General features: G+C 44.3%; 1 protein-coding gene across 1 annotated transcript in view; it reads right to left on the reverse strand.

Annotated features, from left to right (window-relative positions):
• The window catches only part of LZTS1 (leucine zipper tumor suppressor 1), an 83,939-nt gene extending 59,476 nt beyond the window's left edge, over positions 1-24,463 (reverse strand). Inside the window, exon 1 of the mRNA XM_040346130.1 lies at positions 24,343-24,463. The gene's annotated coding sequence lies outside the window, so the exon portion shown is untranslated. The remainder of the gene's footprint in view (positions 1-24,342) is intronic.
• Positions 24,464-25,347: the final 884 nt, after the last annotated feature.

Genomic DNA, 25,347 nt, shown 5'->3' on the forward strand with positions numbered 1-25,347 from the left:
AAAAAACATTTAGACGGGAAATCGAAGGAAAAAGTTAAGTGAACCAACAATGCACTAGCTTAAAGGAACCTATTTAAAAAATTAAAAACAAACCTTTACAACCCCTTTAAAGAAAACCCTCTGTAATATTTTTTTAACGAATAAACCTGCAAGAGAAAGGCAAGAGAAAGGCATAATGAGCGGGAGGTGACATCATGCCCGCAGTCTGCCAGAGACTGTGTGGCCGAAAGTGGGTGCAAATACCCTGAAAGGTGTCAATTGTGACACCACTTTAGGGTGGAGCTCCGCTTTAAGTAATAAATGGCATTTATGAAATGCTTGTAATTATACTTCAGTATACCATAGTGACATCTGACAAAAACGCTGAAGTAGCAGACTTTGCTAAAATTTATATTTGTGTCATTCTCAAAACATTTGGCCACAGCTGTACAGGATGTCTCCAGGTAGCCATATTGCATTTTAGACCCCTTTCACACTGGGGCGCTTTGCAGGCGCTATAACGCTAGAAATAGCCTGCATCTCCCTCATTTGCATATGTGCATAGAAAATCAATGGGAGCAGAAAATGCGCACAGCGTAAATATGCGCCCACGATACGACAGCGTAGGCAAGTTACGTCGGTCGTAGGAAGCCTATTTTTAGGCGTATCTCAGATTGTGGGCACGGCGCACAGATATTACGGCGCATAGATAGACTTACGCGGCGTATCTCGAGATAACGTCGGCGTAAGTGCTTTGTGAATCCGGGCCATAGTGAACATCTCATATACACTATAGGCCAGATTCACAAAGGAGATACGACGTTGTATCTCTCAGGCCCCGTACTCACGACCAAACATGTTTGCTGAAACTGGCCCGCGGACCAGTTTCAGCATACATGTTTGGTCGTGTGTAGTTACGAGCGTACAGAATTTCACCGTACATTTGCCCGCCGGGCCGTTTTTCAGCAGACATTTATTTCCAAACTTGTTTTAAAACCGTCCGCTCAAATCCTGTCCGAACGTACATGTTTGGTGGTGAGTACACAAAACCAACGTACAAAAACCCCGCGCATGCTCAGACTAAATGAGGCCACGGGAGCGCTCGTTCAGGTAAAACTCACGTTTGTTTGGGATATGGCACATTCGTCAATAGAAAGATTAATTCTAGCAATAGAACACTGAAGCAAAACACACAATAACCAATGCTTGATGCCGTCGTTTTCTTCATTCTTCTCTTGCTATAAATAATCAGTTATTTAGCTCATGTTATTTCAACTGAGTTGTTCCATACTGAAAAGTGACATTTGTTAGCTGTGATGTAGTAAGATTTTTGCAAACTTTTATTGGCCCGACGTATCATATTTTTAGTGGTCCTCCACATTTCAAATTTTTTGCTTTTAATGTTTAATGGTTATCTTTCCCACTTTCTTTAGGTGTTTATAGTTATGTCACCATTTAGAATATTTTAATAGGAAATAGTTTTGATTTAGCTTTTGTTTGTATATTTAACAGGATTTTTTTGAAGGTTGTTTACATTGTCTACCATGTTGGCACACCAAATGACCCCCCCCCCCCCCCACATGAGTTAGTGAATATTTTAGATTAAACATTTTATTTGTTTGTAATGTTTGATGCCTAAAATAATACCCACAGTATTACAAACAATAGGCACGTTTTTCAAATAAAAAAAAAGGCTTTTATTTGAGCAAATTATAAAAAGGATCAAAAACAGAATGGCAGCACTTGAACAGCTAGCAACATACATGCAAACTTGCATTTGAAACATGGTGAAGGATAAACTAGCCAACCTCAGGAAGCACACAAAAGAAAATCTGAAGCAGCAGCACATAACCAAAGGAACCCAAGCTGTGGTAGTCCAAACAAGATGCCATTTGTGGGGGATCAAATGGAAGGCAGGGCATCAACGTCTCCTCTTCCTTGCAACCTTCCTTCCAGGCTGCCTTCCAGCGGGTCTTCCCTGGGCCCTTGCAGGTGGGGATGATGTGGCAGCAGGAGAATGGTGTTCAGCAAGCCGGGCCGGGTCACATAGCCCAGTGTCTGGGGTCAGCAGCTCCCTCTGCATCCACCAAAGGGCCTGGTTGATGATGCCCTTGGCCAATTGCCTCTGCTCCTCCGTGCCTTTATTGAGGTCATGTGCCACGGAGGCACTGTAGGCCTCAGTGGGGTTGAGGGGGGCCCTCATGATGGCACTCGCCTCCTGAATCATTTTCAGGCTGGCTTCCTCCACTGCCCCCAATTTCTTCTTACGGCCTGGTGGCCTAATATAAAGGGGAGGAGCCTGGCTGGTGGTGCTTGTCCTGGGGAGCTGCTGAACGCCACTGGGCCCGGCCTCCTCCTGGCTGCCACTGACCCCTTCGGCCTGGCTGTCAGTGAGGAGAGGATCTGCCACCTCCTGGCTGGTCTCTTCTTCCTGTGTAAAAAAAAGGGACATGTTGTAATATATTTAGGAATATACTCACTCACATTTTCATGCTTGAATCTTATTTTTTGCCTTGAATTTAAACTTGAAAACAGACTCACCCTCTGACCCCTGCAGTTGTCATCCCTGACACCTATTTGTTTGCCCACGATTTTAGATTTTTACTTCCCAGCTTGTATTTTATTAACCAATATCAAGTCAAGAATCTAACAATAATTAAGATTATTACATAAATAGTTATGAAACTACTATACCTCATCATCGTAGAGGCGCAGATCTGCCTCTCTGTCAGCCAGGCCCTCTTCATCCGACTCTGCAGGGCTGTGGTGATCTGGGGAAGTCCCGCTGGGAGGTAGCGTGGAGGAAAGGTATGGATTCAGACTCGACATTGATGGCCTGCCTTCCAGTTGATCCCGCAAAAATGACATCTGGCTGTAATACCACAGCTTGGGTTCCTTTGGTGGTCTTGCTGCTGCTCCAGATCTTAGCTGCTTTTGGTGAGCTTTGTACGCTCTCCTATATGTGCCCCTGAGGTTGGCAAGTTTATCCTTCACCATGTTGGCACTGCATTCTGGCACCCATGTCCTCATGTATGCTGCTAGCTGTTCAAGTGCTGCCGCTCGTACGTCCTTATTGTGGTAATGGTCCTGCTTTGAATCCCACAGGATGGGCATTTCCCGAAATGTATCCAGCAAATGCTGGATAATGTCTTGGCTCTGCAGGAGATCCATTGTGAATTTCTGATTTTCTTTTTTTTATTCTAGATTGAAAAAATGAAAAGAAACCAAAAACACAATTAAAAAAAGCCTCAGCATTTACATTGATAGAATATGTTGTTAAAAAAGTAGTACCTATATAGAAATACAAACACAGTGTCTCTTGTTTAGAAAATGCTGGCCAGCTCTGCCCCATTGGTTGGTTTTAGTTAACATTTTTTTTTAACATGCCGCCCCTTTGGTTACATTGCAGGAAATAATATAAATCTACAACCATACACAATTATTACAAATGACAGCATTCATCAAGGCACTATTGCATGTGTAGATATCCTGCCCCTCAGCATTGATTACATGAAAGAAACTTCCTAATGACCTCTGTCCAACCAACACAGAACATTACTTGGCCTGATCTGAATACACCCTACATAATTGATAATGAGTCACAGCATTTTTGATCTCTCTATTTTGTGATGTCTACAAAAGCATTTGGGTACGAAAATCACATTCTGGTATCCAAGAGACATAATAGCTTAATAAAACTGTGCAACCAACAGACCAAAGCCCCATCCCATTGCTCTGCATTTTAGAGCCCGCTGCTGATCCCATGTTTAAATTTCTTACCTGCCTCTCTCACAATCCTCGTTTCTTCCGCTCGCTGAATTAACACGTAACCTACGTAATCACGTCAAGCGCCTTTTATCCACTCCGCGTATGTATGAAACGCCGCCCTCGTCACCTTTGCCATGCCCCTAATCAATTGAAAAAGTAAATATGGCGTTAACTGTGTAGGTTCTGGAATCGCGCGAATATTCTCCGCGTAACCTACGTCAATACGTTGTTGGCATTCGCGACACTCCGCATATGCAATAATCCCCGCCCTCATCTCCGCCCCTGACGGGACATTTCCTCGTTTCCACGCCCCTAATCTCTGTGGGAAGGAAAGATGGCGATGTCACACGAGCGGGCACGGAGCTCTCATGGCGCAAGTGAAGGGACAGAGGCTGGACCGTCCCGATCCAGGCCTAAAAGATATAAAGCCACTAATATGGCGTTCGAAGAAATGGTGGAGTTGGTTTACATCATGAGGAGGAAGGATTATGATGGTGAATGTGGGCCCTACAAAACACCGAACCGTAGGAAGTCACACATAATGGACAAGGTGGCAAGGAGAATGAGGAGAATGTTTGGTGTCACCAGGTCAAAGGAGCAACTACGGAAGCGTTGGTCCGATTTAAAATTGAGGGAGCCACATCACATGAAGAAGATACTCAAAATTCTGCGTAAAAGTAAGTCCATATTATTTAAGGGGGGGGGGGAAATGTCTGCATTAATGTGTTGACATGTATTTTTTAACATCTGCCTCCTTGGCCTGCTTGTACTTTTGAACACGTGTAGATACTGTATTGTGTTTATGTCAAATAACAACCTTAAACAAATTTGGTGAAATAGTAAACACGCGTAATATGACATTGTTTAGCAAAAATGTGACGTTACTCCAGGAACAACACACCTGGACATGGCTGACTGGCCCCAAACTTGGTTTTCCAACATTGTTGAATAGCAAAATCACAGAAATTAAATTGAGTGAATGTGACAGGCAAACAAGATTCATTCTCCAAAATGCAAATAAAGCTGATGTTTTTAACATCTTGAAATGCAAAGCACCTGTGTCTCAAAAATCAAAGTATATTTATTTGGAGGGTCGACGAGAATTAATGTTTTGGGGGGACATCCATTTGTGTCACTTCTTTGCAAAAAAGGGGCAGGATCAGAGCTTGGCCTAGAACTACGCCAAAAATGGAGGATTGCTGAAAGAATAAACAACCAAAAATCATCATAAATGTATCGTCTATGCAATGTGTGCGATTTATGATATCCAATATCAGTGTGCTGATGAGTATACCTTTTGTTTTTTATTATTTCTTATAGGGGAAAGAAGACGCCAGCAATTGGAGGAGGCAGAGAGGGCCAGACACCCGGAAAATCAAACACCTCCACATGTTGAGCAGGAGGAGGCTGGGGAAGGAAGAGAGGAGGATGTGGAAGGAGAAGAGGATGTGGAAGGAGAAGAGGATGTGGAAGGAGAAGAGGATGTGGAAGGAGAAGAGGATGTGGAAGGAGAAGAGGAAGGAAGAAAGGAGGAAGGAAGAGAGGAGGAAGAAGTTATTTTGGACTTAGAATTGATATCAGATGAAGGGCAAGTGGCGCAAGAACAATTTGGCGAATTGCAAGAAGGTGGATTGATGGATGAAGGAGGAGTCGAAGATGATGGGGAGGTGGTGGAAGAAGGAGGAGTGATAGAAGATGATGGGGAGGTGGTGGAAGAAGGAGGAGTGATAGAAGATGAAGAAATTGGGGATGTGGAAATTATCAGGCCATCAGGTCAGTGTCACCCCTATATTAATAGGGCCAAACATATGCAGATAGGCTGGAAATTATTTACATATTTTGAATGCCAATTTGTTTATTTTTAGGGGATGAAGATGGAGTAGCACAATTTTCACGTGCAAGTGCTTCTATCATTATACAGCAACTAATGGAGTGCAGCACGGAAATGGACATTATGCGGGAAAGGATGCTAGTCATGGAGCAGAATGTGCGAAATGTCATTTCAGAGTGTAGCACGGAAATGGAGAACATGCGACAAAGGATGCTAGTCATCGAACAAAATTACAAAAATATCATTGACATGATGGGCCGTGTCAAAGACTGAACCACAGAAGCCCATCCCCCGCCCATCCCCCGCCCACAAAACCCTTTTTAATTTTTGTACTTTATAATACGCCAAAATTTCTAAATGCACACACAGTGTGCCAATATGTGCTATCTGCCATCACAGACTATCTATTGTCTGTGCTTTGTGGGTACAAACCCCTCCTCGATCCTCAAGTAGTTGAGAGGAAGAAGGGTTTGCTCCCACAAAACACAGACATTGATCACCCATGATGTCAGATAGCACATGTGGCCATTTGTCTGTTTAACCAATGACATTTGGCGAGTTTTCACTGAATGTGTGCATTTAGAAATTTTGGCGTGTTCCAGTGTGAAAGCACACCATCCATGACTGACTGCTGTTCTTTTTTTAAATTTTTGTTTGGTGTTGATCTTTTTTGGTTTGTAAATGTTTCCAGTTTCAGATCACAAAACGAACAATAAATCTCACCTAAAGAAAGAAGTTAACTAATTTTTCTAAAAAAAAAAAAAAATTTTGTGTTGTGTTAAAATCTTGTTTAAAAAATTAGACACAAACAAATGACAAGCCCAAAAATTCTTGCGTATAGTTTCAGTGAAATTATTCTTACATTGTGTTTCGATCATTATTATTGATAATCACTGTCAATAAAGACAAAAAAATAAATAATTAAAAGCCTATATTTTGTCTCAAGAATTTGCAGGAAATGTTTTCTGCCTAAAAATACACATTTCTTTTTAAAAAATGACTAAAATAAAAAAAAAAAAATGAGACATCAAAAGCAGAAAAATGAGTGGCTTCTTATTTCTAGACTCAATACCCAGTTTGTAGATGAGTGAATAATGTGCAAATGTGGTTAGTTAATACATCTGAGTAAGTAAATTTGGCACTAGAAGTGCACTATTTTTGGAGATAACCTGGAAGACAGAAAAATAGAGAAAAAGCAGTAATGACAAACAACTGTATAAAGTCCAATGGTCTAATTATTTATTAGTTGTGAGAATATTCCTTTCTTTGGGGGCCGAATTAGAAAGAAATATGATCTGGCATAGCAATGGCCCCCCGACCCATGAAGTACTCAACATATTTGTCGCGTACCTCACGAGCAGATTGGGGGGCCAAGCCAGCGCGACCAGTGTCCAGGCCAGGAATGTTCTCTGAGGGTAGTCCTGCCTCAGAGCCCATGGAGGCTAGGTACGTCTGGGAGTGCCTGCGTAGAAAATTGTGCAAAATGCAGCAGGCAAATATAACGGTGTTCAATTTATATTCCGCCAAATGTATCGATGTCAGGAACAGGCGGAACCGGTTGCTGAGGATCCCAAAGGCATTCTCGACTACCCTCCGAGCCCTGGACAACCGAAAATTAAACACACTCCTCTCTAAGGTGAGGGTCCTCTGGGGAAAAGGCCGCATTAGGTGAGGTCCAAGGCCGAAAGCCTCGTCCGCTAGGAACACAAACGGAAGTCCTTCCACATTATCTTCATCTGGTGGCAATGCCAGACCACCAGTTTGGAGACGATCATAGAAATCAGTCCGTGCGAACACTCCCCCATCTGACATCCGGCCATTCTTCCCCACGTCCACATATAGAAACTCATACTGTGCCGACACCACCGCCATCAACACGATACTATGATAACCCTTGTAGTTATAATAGAAGGACCCCGAGTGGGGTGGGGGCACAATGCGGACGTGTTTCCCATCTATTGCTCCACCGCAGTTAGGAAAATCCCACCGCTCGGCAAATTGGGAAGCCACAGACTGCCATTCCTGTGGTGTGGAGGGTAGCTGTGGGGACAAACAAAAAAAGAGATTTAGTACTTTGGCACATAAACATTGCAAACATAATCATACAAGCATCCTTGTGCAACTTTACATTTTTAAAATAGCATTTGCAAATTATGAAGGGAGAATTTCGGGGCACAAATATATAGGCCCACTTAATTAATAAGAGACTCCACAGCCCTCTGATGGGGACAAAAACACTTTGAAGGGGGGGTGGGGGGTGTTTAAACTGTTTTTAGAAAACAAAAAAATAAATAAAAAGTGGCATGGTGGGGGTTGGCCCAAAGATAGCATGCTGGACAGGTTAATATTGGGTAAGATCAAAATATGCAGGTAGGCAAAAATAAAAAGAACATGTAAAAGCTGATATCAACATGCATAGTGAGAAAAGGGAACGTTCGTTAAACACACAGCATATCTGGGAAATAAAATAAAAAGTTAGTTTGCCACATTATTAAAGACACATTGTGAGGTTAAAATGAGGAAACTTACCTTCATATACTCCTCGTGCATAACTTTAATGATGGCAGCACACGTGTCCGGTATGATGACCCCAAGCGCCTGCGGAGAGATGCCTGTCGAGAACTTGAGGTCCTGCAGGCTCCTCCCAGTCGCCAGGTACCGCAACGTGGCAATAAGCCTCTGCTCGGCCGTGATGGCTTGGCGCATCACAGTGTCCTGCCTCGTGATATAGGGGGACAGAAGATCCAGCAGACTGTTGAATACGGGGTCCGTCATGCGGAGAAAATTCCTATAGTCATTAGGATTATTCTCCTGGAGTTCCCTAAGCAGAGGCATATGTGAGAACTGGTCACGCTGGCGCAACCAATTCTTGGTCCAGAAACGCCTCCGCCCCCTGTTTCTGGCCAAAGTACTGGAATAATGAACATATCCAGCAGCCATCCCATAAACAGCACCAACTCGCGAAAATTGACGCTGCTGCTCCATCATGGCTTCAAACCGGCCGGCTGGTCAGTCAAGAACACACTCCAACAGAAAGCACAATCAAATCCAGTGGTACCTGCAAAGAACGCACGACACACAGATACGAACGCACAGTACGAATCTGCTAAGCAGAACGAACTGCACGCCTGTACCCGAATGCCAACTACGTACCCACAAGCACACGCACTGAACGAGAAAATACTACCTGCTAAAGCCTGGAGACCGAGAAGCGCGAATCAGCTCTAACCAAACCTTCACTAACACGAGCAAAGCCGTAACTAGCAAAAGCGGAACAGAGGGCGTCGCCATTGACTTTGGCCTTTCCCTTTATAGTGACGTCAAACGTGGATTACGTGCACGCGTTCAGGTCCGCAGGGAAATATCCTCTGCTGGTGTGTACAAGCCAGCGGGCCAAATGAAAAAACAGCCTTGTACGCCGGAAACAGCCCGTCGGACATTTCGAACGGACATGTTTGCTCGTGAGTACTCGGCCTCAGAGTATCTATGCGGCTGATTCATAGAACCAGTTCCGCATAGATATCCCTAAGATCCGACAGGTGTAATTGTTTTACACTGTCGGATCTTAGGATGCAGTACCGCGGCCGCCACTGGGGGGGAGTTCGCGTCGTAAACCAGCGTTGGGTATGCAAATTAGGAGTTACAGAGATCCACAAAGATTTTTCCTGTCGTTACGTCGTCGCAAGTGTTAGTTTCCCGTCGCAAAGATAGGGCACCTTTAACATGGTGTAAAAGTACTCCACCATGTTAAAGTATGCCCGTCTTTCCCGCGTCGCTTTTGAATTATTTTTACATTACATTATTTTTACATTTTTTCTTTTTCCCGGCGTAACTGCTTTGTTGACGTCGCGATTCACAAAACGTCGGCGCGTCGTAATTTCACGCAAAGCACGTCGGGAGCGCGCCTAATTTAAATGGTACTCGCCCCATTCGATTTGGCCCGCCTTGCGCCGGACGTGTTTACGATACACCACTGCAAATTTCCACACCCCCTCTCGTCATAGGTAGAGACTCTCAGAGGTGTTTTGTAACAGGGCCAGCTCCCTGCTAATCTATTTTAGCAACCTCCCCTGACAGAAATGTCAGGCTGCTTTTATCCGATGTGTCAGAGAATTTGTCAGGAGTTACCAGGCTGATAACAGAGGAACGGTTCAGGAGAGAGCTACGGGACATAGCTCTTTGAAGAGAGAGAACAAAACACTGCAGATATATATGCCCAGCTGAAATTTCATGAATCGGGTTTACATCCAATTTAATGGCATCCCAGTCTTAGTCCGGAGGGTTCAATATTGAGTTGGCCCACCCTTTGCAGCTATAACAGCTTCAACTCTTCTGGGAAGGCCGTCCACAAGGTTTAGGAGTGTGCCTATAGGAATTGTTAACCATTCTTCCAGAAGTGCATTTGTGAGGTCAGGCACTGATGTTGGACGAGAAGACCTGGGTGTTCTATTGGGTTGAGGTCAGGATTCTGTGCAGGCCAGTCAAGTTCCTCCACCCCAAACTCGTTCGTCTTTATAGACCTTGCTTTGTGCACTGGTGCGCAGTCACGTTGGAATAGGAAGGGGCCATCCCCAAATTGTTCCCACAAAGTTGGGAGCATGAAATTATCCAAAATGTCTTGGTATTCTGATACCTTAAGCGTTCCCTTCACTGGAAGTAAGGGGCCAAGCCCAACCCCTGAAAAACAACCCCACACCATAATCCCCCCTCCACCAAATGATTTGGACCAGTGCACAAAGCAAGGTCCATAAAGACATGTAGGCAGATTCACAAAGAGTTACGTCGGCGTATCAGTAGATACGCCGTCGTAACTCTGAATCTGCGCCATCGTAAATTTAAGCGTATTCTGCAAACCAGATACGCTTAAATTAGGCTAAGATACGAGCGGCGTAAGTCTCCTACGCCGTCGTATCTTAGGGTGCATATTTACGCTGGCCGCTAGGTGGCGCTTCCGTAGTTTTCCGCGTCGAATATGCAAATGAGCAAGATACGCCGATTCATGAACGTACGTACGCCCGTCGCAATTAGTTACGCCGTTTACGCAAGACATACGCCGGCGTAAAGATAAAGCTGGTCTGTAGGTAGGGCAGCCTATGCAAAGTATGGACGTCGGAAAAAGCGTATCTTTTTACGTCGTACGCGAATAGGGCTGTGCGTAAGTTACGTTCACGTTGTACGCAGTGTTCGGCGTATCTTAGGCATTCTATCCGACGCATGCGCACTGGGATACGTCCACGGACGGCACATGCGCCGTTTGTTCAAAACGTCAATCACGTCGGGTCACGCTTTATTAGCATAAAACACTCCCACCTCTTCACAATTTGAATTAGGCGCGCTTACGCCGGCCGATTTACGCTACGCGGCCGTAACTTAGGACGCAAGTGCTTTGTGAATACAGCACAGCACGCTTGTTCCCGACGTAGGCAGTGTTCGACGTATCTTAGGCATTCTATCCGACGCATTCGCACAGGGATACATCCACAGACGGCACATGCGCCGTTTGTTCAAAACGTCAATCACGTCGGGTCACGATTCATTAGCATAAAACACGCCCACCTCTTCACAATTTGAATAAGGCGTGCTTACGCCGGCCGATTTACGCTACACCGCCGTAACTTAGGATGCAAGTGCTTTGTGAATACAGCACTTGCCTCTCTAACCTACGGCGGCGTAGCGTATATGAGATACGCTACGCCTGCCTAACGTTAGGCACAGGTACGTGAATCTAGCTAATGGATGAGGGAGTTTGGGGTGGAGGAACTTGGGGCCTGGCCTCACAAATGTGCTTCTGGAAGAATGATCAAACATTCCCATAGACACACTCCTAAACCTTGTGGACAGTCTTCCCAGAAGAGTTGAAGCTCTTATAGCTGCAAAGGGTGGGCCAACTCAATATTGAACCCTACAGACTTATGCCCCATACAGACGGTCGTTTTTTGTGATGAAAAAAAAATGACGTTTGAAGTGATGAAAAAAAACGACATTTTTGAAACTTCATTTTCAAAAACGATGGAGCATACACACCATCATTTTGAAAAATGATGAACAAAGTGACGGCACTCTAAAGGGGAAGTTCTATTCGCCTTGAGGCTGCTTTTAGCTGGTTACTTGTTAGTAAAAGATGATTCGTGCTTTTTTGTCTGTTAAAGCGTGATGAATGTGCTTACTCCATTATGAATGGTAGTTTTACCTCCCGTCTCAAAACTTGCTTCTGGGCATGTGCGGGTTTAAAAACGTCGTTTTGCCCACACACTATCATTTTCATTGACACAAAAAATGACATTTTGAAAAACGACACAAAAAATTCGAGCATGTTCGAATTTTTTTTTGGTCGTTTTTCTGAAGACATAAAACGACATTTTCCCCACACACTATCATTTTAAATGACGTTTTCAAAAACGTCATTTTTTTTCATCACAAAAAACGATCGTCTGTATGGGGCATAAGACTGGGATGCCATGTGCGTGTAAAGGCAGGCGTCCCAATACTTTTGACAATATAGTATACAACCTTGGGTCATCCTCATGTCAGTGAGATTGTACAGCGATCAGAGCATGCAAGCGCCATTTGTTATCATTTTATAATTTTTTTATGTTTGAGACCATTTTGCATCATACATAACCTACACATATGGAAAAGGGCAATGTGTAAGGATCAGAGTGAACAACAATAATGGAGATAGGTTGAAAATCTCCCAGGCAGCGAGCTCCCACACACTTCTCTGTTCAACCCTAAGAAAGTCTCGTTGTCCCTGATTTTTCAGCGCTAGTCTTTAGAGGTAGCTGAGCCTCCCACGCACACTCTGTGCTGCATGAGTCAGGCAGGAGCAATCGTCAGGGACAGCAGCCTCTACCAGATCAAGTCAAATCCTGACAGAATCCTATGGCAACAGACCCACACATTACAGGAGAAAAAACACCCAGCATTTAGAAGGTCTCCCCCAGCTGCTGCTATGTAAAGCTCGAACCAATAACAACATCCAGCGCCATCAATAAGAAAAAAACAGCCTCCATTTTTATTGAAATATATTATAAGGAAATGCAAAACGAAAACCTCCTGAATTATACAAATACTTCTTCTGATAATGGCAGTCGATTTATTCGATTTTTAATAAAGAAAAACTTGAATGACGCAAAATGGATGTTTTCAAGGAAAAATAAATGCTAGTTCCCATATGGCACATAGAAAACAGTTGTTCCCCAGGAGGCACGGTGCGTTGCGTTGCACTACAATGCATACTTGTAGCATTTTATCGCAGCTCGCAGGAAGGTACCGCATGTCACTGCATTGCTAGGTGGAGACAGGAATGAAGGGCCAGATCCACAAAGAGCCGGCGTAACGTAAATTTTTCCATTTAAGTTACACTGCCTTAAAATTTCTACCTAAGTGCCCGATCCACAAAGCACTTACCTAGAAATTTTCGGCTGTGTAACTTAAATTCCGCCGCCGCAAGGCGATTCCCATTTAACTTAGGCGCGCTCCCGCGCCGGCCGTACTGCGCATGCTCGTGACGTCATTTTCCCGATGTGCATAGCGCAAAATTACGTTACGCCGAGATTTGTGGATCGCGACGGGTCAATAAAGTTGCGTCGGGAAAAAAAAAAGATACGGCAAAAAAAAAAAAATTCAAAACTAATTTTGCGTTTGCAAACTAAAACTTACGGAGAAAAAACGAAGCGTAAAAGCTTTGTGGATCGCCGCCAGGCACCCGCGATTGCTCGTTACAGAGCGGGGACCGGGAGCTGTGTGTGTAAACACACAGCTCCCGTTCCTGTCAAGGGAGGAAATGCTGATCTTCTGTTCATACAATGTATGAACAGAAGATCAGTAATTTCCCCTAGTGAGGCCACCCCCCCTACAGTTAGAACACACCCAGGGAACATACTTAACCCCTTCCCCGCCCCCTAGTGTTAACCCCTTCACTGCCAGTGGCTTTTTTATAGTAATCCAATGCATTTTTATAGCACTGATCGCTATAAAAATGCCAATGGTCCCAAAAATGTGTCAAAAGTGTCCGCCATAATGTCGCAGTACCGAAAACAAAAAATCGCTGATCGCCGCCATTACTAGTAAACAAAAAAAAATTAAATAAAAATGCCATAAAAATACCCCCTATTTTGTAAACGCTATAACTTTTGCGCAAACCAATCTATAAACGCTTATTGCGATTTGTTTTTTTACGAAAAATAGGTAGAAGAATACGTATTGGCCTAAACTGAGGAAAACAAATGTTTTTATATATATTTTTGGGGGATATTTATTATAGCAAAAAGTAAAAAATATTAATTTTTTATTCAAAATTGTCGCTCTACTTTTGTTCATAGCGCAAAAACTAAAAACCGCAGAGGTGATCAAATACCACCAAAAGAAAGCTCCATTTGTGGGAAAAAAAGGACGCCGATTTTGTTTGGGAGCCACGTCGCACGAATTGTCAGTTAAAGCGACGCAGTGCCGAATCGCAAAAAGTGCTCTGGTCTTTGACCAGCAATATGGTCCGGGGGTTAAGTGGGCGTGGTAGAGGGGTGTGTCCTATGCCTGCATACTTTTGCTGATACCAGGTGTCCCTCATTCCCATCTCAAAAAGTTGGGAGGTATGGATATGAACTCTTTAGGAATTAGACAAAATCTACCCTTTCAGCAGGGCCCTTGTACTGCAATGATAATGTTTTCATTTAGTCTAGCAGTGCAGGGGTATGGTGCAGGGCTGGACTGGGACAGAAATTTGGCCCTGGACTTCATCCAGACTGGCCCACTTTGACAGATCTTTCCAATGGCGGCCGGACAACTCCCGCTGTTGAGTCAGCTGTCTGTCCCCTCCCCCCATGCTCCTCTGTCGTCCCCCCTGCTTCTTTGTTCCCCCCAGGTGAGCGCTGCGGGAAGGGAGAGACAGAGGAGCGGAGGGACGCGGCATTCCGCTGTCACTGAAGCCGGCCCACTGAGCAATCGGCCCACCAGGAAACTCCCTGTAGTCACAATGGCCAGTCCATCCCTGGTATGGTGTATTACTTGGTCTATCTCTCGCTCCAACAGGCTTGAGTACTGTCCTCAGTCTGTGGGTGGGCTGTGACAGTCCCTGAGTGCCAAGGCAGGCCCGGAGCTAGGATTCAAATGAATAAGAGAAGGGCATACATGCCAGGTGGAAGGGGAACCTTACGGCGTGGGGTTAATCGTGTAAAATGGTAAAGTTATGCTGGTTACGTGATTGGTTGAAGAGACGGGGTTATGGGGAGGAGTGTAAAAGCATAGTTTGCCGGCAGGGGTGTGACAGAATCAGTTGGAGAATTGGAGCCAGCAGATGAACGCCCTCCCTCCCTTTTTTGTTTGGTTACTTTGGGTTGGTGGTAGTTTGTAACGGATATATGGCGGTTTTTGGGAAAAAGGTGGGGAACCATCGTTGGCATGGTCCCCTCAAGTTGGTGGTCCACCAGAGCTCAAGTCCTGTGGGAACGCGTGGGAACGGAGTTCCTGCACTTTTTTCACAGCAGGAACTCGGTTCCCTTTGCAGGACTAGAGCAGCCGAGCCGCCCGAGCCAATCCTTCACTAAGCGGCGATGCCCAGCTCGAGTCACTGTCAGGGGCAGGTGAACCTTAGTAATCCTTTATGTTACTGGCCGCTTCCTGTATATGGATTCATCAGGTAGTGTGCGGGTATTTCTGTCACTTCCTCGATGCCGCAATGACTCCTGGGAGCTTTTGTCATTGTTCCCAGGAGACATTGCGGAGGTCTGCCGCGAGTTATCGCGGGATTTTGAAAGAACTTGCGGGTAACTTGCGAATACCCGCAAACTACCCGATGAATCCATATACAGGAATCGGCCAGTAACATAAAGGATTACTAAGGTACAGTGGATCAAAAAAAAAAAACATGCGGTTTAGTAACTATGCATATGAGCGTATCATTTTTTTTTTTCTTTTGGTGGGGGAGTGGATCTTGGGTGGGAGTTCCCACACTTTTTTCCCCAGGACTTGACCCCTGCTTTCCACCAATAGTGACCAGGTCATGGTAGACCAGTAATGTGTCTGAGGTCAGCTGGGATTGCCCCTGAGGTGGTGTCTTGTGGCTGGGGGCATATCTTATCTAGTGGGTGCCACAGACACAATGTTTCAGTAATATGGTACCTTCAAGGACTTCAAACCCAAGTTGACTTGAAGTGTTATGTTTTGTTATTTATTCGTATGTTGTTTATAATAAAAGGCTTTACGGCCGTTTAATCTCACTTGGAGTATTTTATTGGGTAGTGGGAAGTATACAGTTGTGGCCAAAAGTTTTGAGAATGACACAAATATTAGTTTTCACAAAGTTTGCTGCTAAACTGCTTTTAGGTCTTTGTTTCAGTTGTTTCTGTGATGTAGTGAAATATAATTACACGCACTTCATACGTTTCAAAGGCTTTTATCGACAATTACGTGACATTTATGCAAAGAGTCAATATTTGCAGTGTTGGCCCTTCTTTTTCAGGACCTCTGCAATTCGACTGGGCATGCTCTCAATCAACTTCTGGGCCAATTCCTGACTGATAGCAACCCATTCTTTCATAATCACTTCTTGGAGTTTGTCAGAATTAGTGGGTTTTTGTTTGTCCACCCACCTCTTGAGGATTGCCCACAAGTTCTCAATGGGATTAAGATCTGGGGAGTTTCGAGGCCATGGACCCAAAATGTCAACGTTTTGGTCCCCGAGCCACTTAGTTATCACGTTTGCCTTATGGCACGGTGCTCCATTGTGCTGGAAAATGAATTGTTCTTCACCAAACTGTTGTTGGATGGTTGGAAGAAGTTGCTGTTGGAGGGTGTTTTGGTACCATTCTTTATTCATGGCTGTGTTTTTGGGCAAAATTGTGAGTGAGCCCACTCCCTTGGATGAGAAGCAACCCCGCACATGAATGGTCTCAGGATGCTTTACTGTTGGCATGACACAGGACTGATGGTAGCGCTCACCTTTTCTTCTCCAGACAAGCCTTTTTCCTGATGCCCCAAACAATCGGAAAGAGGCTTCATCGGAGAATATGACTTTGCCCCAGTCCTCAGCAGTCCATTCACCATATTTTCTGCAGAAGATCAATCTGTCCCTGATGTTTTTTTGGAGAGAAGTGGCTTCTTTGCTGCCCTTCTTGACACCAGGCCATCTTCCAAAAGTCTTCGCCTCACTGTGGGTGGCGATGCGCTCACACCTGCCTGCTGCCATTTCTGAGCAAGCTCTGCACTGGTGGCACTCCGATCCCGCAGCTGAATCCTCTTTAGGAGACGGTCCTGGCGCTTGCTGGACTTTCTTGGGCACCCTGAAGCCTTCTTCACAAATGCAGTGGACATTTTTTTTATGGGATTAAGTTAATTTTCATGGCAAAGAGGAACTTTGCAATTAATTGCAATTCGTCTGATCACTCTTCATAACATTCTGGAGTATATGCAATTTCCCATCTCAAAAACTGAGGCAGCAGACTTTGTGAAAATTAGTATTTGTGTCATTCTCAAAACTTTTGGCCATGGCTGTAGCTAGAGAGACAGGCCAGAGGGTAATTGGTGACCCCTGACCTACCCTAGTCATGTACAGTGCATGGTTATTAACCCTGTATTCTATGTGAGGAGGTGAGCATACAACTGCAGCACAAAGCACCTAAGTGAGGATGCTGAGCGGGACCGGTCACACAGATGGAGAGACCCTGCCAGTCCAGTGTATGTAATACACCTTATACATGGCGCCCTAGACTAAACCAGCATGTAACCCTTCCACTCTATTTCTAAAGATATTTACTGTATATTCACCAAGAAGACATGGATCGTATTTATAAGAAGAGTATCTATATAAATTAACTAGGGAGACATGGACAGTATTTATAAGGAGATTCGCTATATATTCACTAAGGAGACAGGCAACTTATTTATAAAGAGATTCATTGTATATTCACTAAGGAAACATGGACCGTATTTATAAGGAGATTCATTATGGACAGGGCCCTCCTGTACCTTCTGTATTGAACTGTACTGCAATTGTGCTGTCCACCTCTACATTGTAAAGCGTTGCGTAAACTGTTGGCGCTATATAAATATGTATAATAATAATATATGTATTCATAAAGGAGACATGCACCGTATTTATAAAGAGATTCGCTATATGTATTCACTAACGAGACATGCACCCTATTTATTAAGCACATTTACAGGTTTTCCTGAGAATGTGCGGTCAGTCCTGCCAAACCTATCATGGTGAACGTGTTCAGATTGGTTAGGACCTTTATAAATAAGCGCGGTCACGCTGGATTTATATATATATATATATATATATATATATATATATATATATATATATATATATACACAGAGCTTTTTTTCTCAGAAAATAGGTGCAGGAAAACTCAACCACGACCTGTTCAGATTTCACAAACAGTAGAAGGGTCTTAAAGGGGCATTAAATACCAGGATTGCGTTACATACAGAGTGCAGAGTTCAGGGGGGTTACACACAGAGTGCAGAACTGTCACTTGTAAACACAGAAACCAGACTTCTGTGTCTACAAGTGATTGTGGTGAGCAGGCACCAAAGGGTCTGAGCCAGAGGTGGTGGAACTGAGTTCCCCCAAGTTCCCCCTGAAAAAAAGCCCTGTATATATATATATATATATATGCAAAAAGTTAACTTTCCCATTGGAGATTTGGTTGCACCCCTCTAACTAAATAATCCATAATAATAGAATGTGTTTTTATAGCACAAAAGACAAGCATTCCGGAATACTCATCCAAGGAAAAGAGGAAATCTTACCTACAACCAACAACACACTCCATGTTTAATTCTCCCAGCAACTATTAAAAATGCAAATCTGACTTGACTTGTTGCTAGGGACAACCTTCCTGTGGTTTTTTTTTGTTGTAAATGAGGTTTCATGGAAACGTGTGGTAACCCATAGCAACCGAGGAAATAGCATCTTCCATTTCTCTGATGGCTGTACACTGATGACTTGAATAGTTGCTACGGGTGAAGAAGCTCTGGATACACAATCACCTTGTTTTGGCATCTCATAGTGGCGTAACTATTGAGATTATACTCCATTAACCCCTCGCCGGTATCATTCATTTCCCTGCCAGAGATGAGAAATATGAAGAGCGGTGCTGAGAGAGCCCACAGAGCACAAGCAGAATAATTGCTCACCTCGCAGAGACCACACAAGGTTTGATGGTCCCTGACTACAAGCTCCTTCACTACATCAGCTCATTCATCCCTAAATCCCCACTGTGACCTGCACATTGTACATGTGTTATCCCCTCTGCCTTCTAGTGTTACCTTTCTACATCCAGCTGGAAGTACAAATTAAACCGAGCCTGCTGTGTTCCCAAGTCTAATAATCGCTGTCAGCACTTCTACACCTTTATTACTCAGCAACCCAAACCATAAAGAATATTGCTCCTCTATCATCTTCTCTGCTACCAAGACAGTGCAGAACATTGCAGCACCTAAGCTCAGCTACTTAAACCAAGAATCTCCATCATCTCCTCCGCTACTTAGAACCATGAATAACATTGCTGCACCATTGCTCCATCATCTCCTCCGCTACCTAGAACCATGAATAACATTGCTCCACCATTGCTCCATCATCTCCTCCGCTACCTAGAACCACGAATAACATTGCTCCACCATCGCTCCATCATCTCCTCCGCTACCTAAAAACTGTAGAACATTGCACCACCATAAGATTACCTATCCAAACCATGAATAACATTGCTCCACCATCGCTCCATCATCTCCTCCGCCACCTAGAAACTGTAGAACATTGCACCACCATAAGATTACCTATCCAAACCATGAAGAGCATCTCTCCTCCATCATCCCCTCCCCTGCCTAATTCAGAACATTGCATTACCATAAGTTCACCTGCCCAAACCATGAATAACATCACTACTCCATTGCTCAATCATCTTCTTCACTACCTAGACACTGCAGAACATGGCACCACCATACACTCTGCTACCCAAACCATGAAGAACATCGCTCCTCCATCATCTCCTCCACTACCTAGACACTGCAGAATATTGCATCAACATAAGCTCAACAACCCAAACCATAAAGAACATCGCTCGTCCATCATCTCCTCTGCTACCTAGGCACTGTGGAACATTGAGCCACAATAAGCTTAGCCACCCAAACCATGAAGAACATCGCTCCATTGTCTCCCCCTCTACCTAGGCACTGCAGAACATTGCACCAGCATAAGCTCAGCCACCCAAACCATGAAGAACATTGCTCCTCTATCATTCATCTCCTCCGCTACCTAGACAGTGCAGAACATTGCACCACCATAAACTCAGCTACTCAAACCATGAAGAATAAGTCTCCATCATCTCCTCCACTACCTAGACACTGCAGAACATTGCACCGCCATAAGCTCACCTATCCAAAACATGAAGAACATTGCTCCTCTATCATCTTCTAAAGCTACCTAGACATTGCACCACCATAAGCTTAGCTACCCAAACCATGAAGAACATCGCTCTGTCGTCTCCTCCACTACCTAGAGACTGTGGAACATTGCACCAACATAAGCCAACTCATTAAAACCATGAAGAGCATTTCTCATCCATTATCTCCACTACCTAGATAATTCAGAACATGCACTACCACAAGTTCACCTGCCCAAACCATGAAGAACATCACTACTCCATTGCTCCATCATCTTCTTCACTACCTAGACACTGCAGAAAATTGCACCACCATACACTCAACAACCCAAACCATGAAGAACATTGCTCCATCAACTCCTCCACTAGCTAGACACTGCAGAACATTTAACCATAATGCATTCTACTACCCAAACTATAAAGAATATCGCTCCTTTATCATCTCCTCCACTACCTAGACACTGCAGAACATTGTACCACCATACACTCAGCTACTCAAACCATGAAGTTCATTGCTCCTCATTTGCTCCATCATCTCCTCTGCTACATATTATTGCAGAACATTGTACCACCATAAGCTCACCTACCCAGATCATGAGGAACAACACTTTCCCAAATGCTCTATCCTCTCCTCCACTACCTTGACACCGCAGAACATTGCACCACGATAGGCTCAGTTATCCAATACAATGAAGAGCATTGCTCCTCCATCCCTCCACCATCTCCTTCACTAATTAGATGCTGCAGAACATTGCACTACCATCAGCTTCTCTACCTGAACACGGCAGAATCATGCTCCACCATCACCTACATTGCCCAGACATTGCAGATCATTGCACCACCATCTGTTGTGCTACCCAGCCCTGCAAAGCACTGGTCCACCTCCACTATCTCGAGACTGCAGAACATTGCTCCACGATCACCTACATTACCCAGACACTGCAGAAATTTGCACCACCACCAGCTGTGCTACCCAGACCTGCAAAGCATTGGTCCACCTCCACAAACCAGAGACTGCAGAACATTGCTCTACCATCACCTTCATTATCCAGACACTGCAGAACATTGCCATGCCATTCTCTTCATTACCCAGACACTGCAGAACATTGCGCCACCATCAGTTCTGCCATCTAGACCTGTCCACCTCCATTAATCTGAGTCTGCAGAATATTGCTCTAACATCACCTTCACTACCCACACACTGAACAATTTGACTCCATCATTATCTCCATTACCCCAACACAGCAGAGCATTACTCTGTCTTCATCTCTGCTTCTCAGGTAGTGGAGACCATTGCACCCCAACCATCTTTGCGCCCCAGACACTGCAGATCATTGCAACATTATCACCTATGTTACCTAAACACAACAGAGCATCGCTCCACCATTGACTTCACATAGCAGACAACATTGCTCCACCAAAAACGTTGTTGATATGTTGATACTGCAGTACATAACCCTACCATCACCTCCACTACCAAAAATTTCAGAATATTGCCCCACCACCAATTCATCTACCAGACACTGGAGGGCATCAACCTGACATCCCCCCTACAACCCAGAGACTAAGATGTATTCTACTAATACTCCCTTCACTAATAACACACTGCAGAGCATCTCTCCATTATCACATCTACTAACTAGCACTGCAGAACATTGCTTTAACATTACTACAAACAAGCCAATGCAGAGCATCTCTCCATTACGGCTTCAACTATCTGACACTGTTCCATTATCACTTCTATTGAGTGACACAAGAGGACCTGACTCCATTATCACTTTCACTAAGTGGACTCTGCAGACCATCTCTCAACTGTCTCTTGCAAAAACAGGCAGGTATAATGTTTCCCTATCACTTCACCTCAGTCACAGCAGAGTATCATTCAATCAGACACTGCAGACTATCACTCTTCCATTACCAACACAATCAGAAACTGTAGAGTATCACCCCACCATAATCTCCAGTACCCCATCACTACTTTACCGCTTCCACCAGCAGACACTTGCAGAGTATCGCTCAATTGTCACTTGTACTACCAGATGCCGCAGAGTATTTCTTCAAAATGATCTTTACTACCTTATCACTTCTACTAATTATTACTGCAGAGCATCAATCTATTTCTCTTTCTACATTACAAATCATCACTCCAGCATTATCGCACTCTTCAGACAGCAGAGCATTGCACTACCATCAATTTGGCTATTCAGACACTGCAGAACATTGCTTCACCACCGCAGAGCATATTTCTGTTAACCACTCTATTAACTGCAAATGCAGAACATAACCTTTTTACCTTCTCCACTAAGACTCACAGTGGAGTAGCAGTCTATTAACAGCTCCACTAGTGTCAGAACAGAGCATAACACTATACCAGGTGTCTGCAACCCGCGGCTCCGGAGCCGCATACGGCTCTTTTGAACCTTTGCCGCGGCTCCGGGGCAACTTTTGAGGGTAACGAGTAATCTACCTGATTACTCTTACCCTCGCGGTAACGCCGTTCCCATTACTTGGGCGGCGTTACCACAATTACATCTACCGCGCGGCGTGCGGGGGGGCAGGGGGGGTCATGTGGCCACAGGCCTGAGCTGACCTGTGATTCGGTCACGGCGCGTCATGTGACTGGCCACAGAGCTGGCCTGTCTGTGCTCACGGCCCGGGTGGCGCAGGCGCATGCACGCGCCTGGAGTCTCCTGCCCGCCTCAGCCTGTCACTACTCGAGAGCTCTCAGATCAGCCGCCGACATATCCCCTGTGGAGGCTCCGCTCCGGATAAAAGACCGTGGCCCTGTGAAGAGAGAGAGACAGACGACGAGTGACACGGACAGTAAGAGCACTAGAGCAGGCAGCGCAGGTGAGGACTGACATCATGTGTGGATTGAAAGTATCTGGGACTGGGGGGGAGCGGCCTAGTCTAGGGCTGGGGGCTGGGGCCAGCCTGGGCATGTGGAGGTGGAATCTTATCTGATATATTGTACAGTATTGCATTTGCTGGGCATGTGGAGGTGGAATCTTATCTGATATTGTACAGTATTGCATTTGCTGGGCATGTGGAGGTGTAATCTGACTGCACGATCCTGTATATAGCATTAAGGTAAAAAACAATATATGCAGTGTTATATTTGTTTTAAATGTCGCAATGGTTTTGCGGCTCCCAGTTTTTTTTTCTTCGGAAACGGGTCCAAGTGGCTCTTTATGTCTTAAAGGTTGCAGACCCCTGCACTATACCTTTAAGTACTAGGCATCTGAAGAGCATTCCTCTACCATGCTGCCAAGGGAAACATGCAGATCATCTTTCCAATTCCACCCCAGCCATAATCTGCCTACATACAAGAACTCATTAGCAATGATGCAGAACATCGCAGCATAAATGGGCTAATGAGATGTCACCCCACTTATTAGCCCCCTGCTGAACTTCTTTTCTTTAGCGTGTGAGATATCCCGTAGAAAGCCTTTTCATCGCCTTGTCTGATGAAACTTGCAGAGCATCACTCTAGCAGAGAGTCGCTGCCTGAAATCTGACAGATTGAGTTCTCATTTCAACATCTCAAATGTAATTCTTTCCTGTCATCGGCCATTAACTCTACACTGACTTTGTCATCTGTAGAAAGACATCTTCATTAGAAAATAACTTCACCGAATTCATTGGTACCATCAAGTCTAGATAATGCAGTCTATCCTTAATAAACCTTCCCAGTCTACCTGTTGAGGAACTACAAGTTACAGCAAGCCTTATTATATTAAATATGCCAGGTTATGCTGGGACTTGTAGTACATCAAATATGGGTAGTCTACTCTAGCCCTTAGATATGCAGAACATTGCATTTCTTGTGTCTCCTACCGGCAGAATATTGCTCTGTTCTGTGTCCCTGCAGAGTATCACTGCTTCCACCCAATTCCTTAAATAGTACCCCCCTCCCTTTTTTGCTTGCAGAACATTGCGTGCTCCCCCACATATATGCAAATCATCAGCCTGTTCCCATCAAGAATAGAGTCGCTTGGCCCTGCGTTTTAGTTTGGAACATATTCTTTTTTTAAATTATAGCCTTAATATTTTGAAACATTCTGATATGTCAATACCCGATACATATAAAGTTACACAAAAAGCATTTCTATAGAGGAGTTGTCATCACATACATTGGGAAATATCTCTTTCCTGCAGAATGAAACAAATGAAATAAGGTAAAGAATAAAGTGTAGTAACCCACAGCAACCATTCAGAAATCACCTTTCATTGATCTGGCTGCCTGTAGCTTGATGAGAGGTGTAATGCGATTGCTGTGGGTTATTGCACTTTGCACATTCAGTGATCACCAGTCTTCTATGACCACCAATGTCTCCTGCTGAAAAGGTCATGGTCCCTATTGCTCTTTCCACTCACCTGCTCCCATTTATTGCCTGTCAGTTGGAGGCCAGACCTGTAGCTCAGAAGATTTGATTATCCACTGAGAGCGGAGTCTGGTAGCCAAATTGGCAAGCGATGAAGGGCTGGGATAGGATTCAATCTTACCTTCTGATTGGCCAGAGGAAAAAGGCAGTATTTACATAGAACTCCATCTGACTCCCACACACTTTGCTGCTCCTCTCCTCCCTCATACACTCGCTCCAATATCCTGACATTTTTTTTCGCTTGATTATGCTGGCTTTCTCCAAGCACCCACTTAAAAATGCATTTGTTTTGTGATTCATTATATTAGCCATTTGTATAAGCTGACTTTATTATGCTCACGTTCCTCAGTCTATTATACCTTTTTTTCTTTTGCTGGAATGCTAAAAGCCTTATAAAATAAGATAAAAAAACATGCAATGCATATTAGGAGTTTTAAAAGACCACTATCGCTTTTCAAGTGCTTGTGTCCCAGTGTCAGTTGTCTGCACCTTTTGTGGTTAGTGAGCCTTGCTATTGTATAAGGATCGACAAAAAACTGATGACATCAGTGTCTGCGAGTAGGTTCCAATTGGATACATTTTTATTGAAGCACACGCAGTACACATGTGTGGGGGGTCAGCTTACAAGCCAAAAGACCGCCGAACCCCCTTTTTATTGTATAGGTTTAATAGAATTTGCATATCAAGATTGAGATCAAATGTTGACATCATCGTTTATTATAATTTATTACTTCATATCCAGTCACAAAATAATATTACATCAATGTGCCCTTCACAATATGGCTGGCAGGGTGTTGGTCCATCTAGTGACTCTTGATGTTGGAAAACTGCCCGGGAAAAATAGAGAACCTGCTCTCTATTTTCCTGTCGGGATTCCCAGCAGAGTGTTTCCTGCCGAGAAAACCGGTCGTCTGTATGCTTACCTGTTCTATTGGAAACCCACGCATGCTCGATAAGAGTTCGACGCATACAAGGTAGCATACAAGTTTACTGTGTG

This window comes from Rana temporaria, chromosome 3 (genome assembly GCF_905171775.1).
Source record: "Rana temporaria chromosome 3, aRanTem1.1, whole genome shotgun sequence".
NCBI classification, from domain to species: Eukaryota; Metazoa; Chordata; class Amphibia; order Anura; family Ranidae; genus Rana; species Rana temporaria.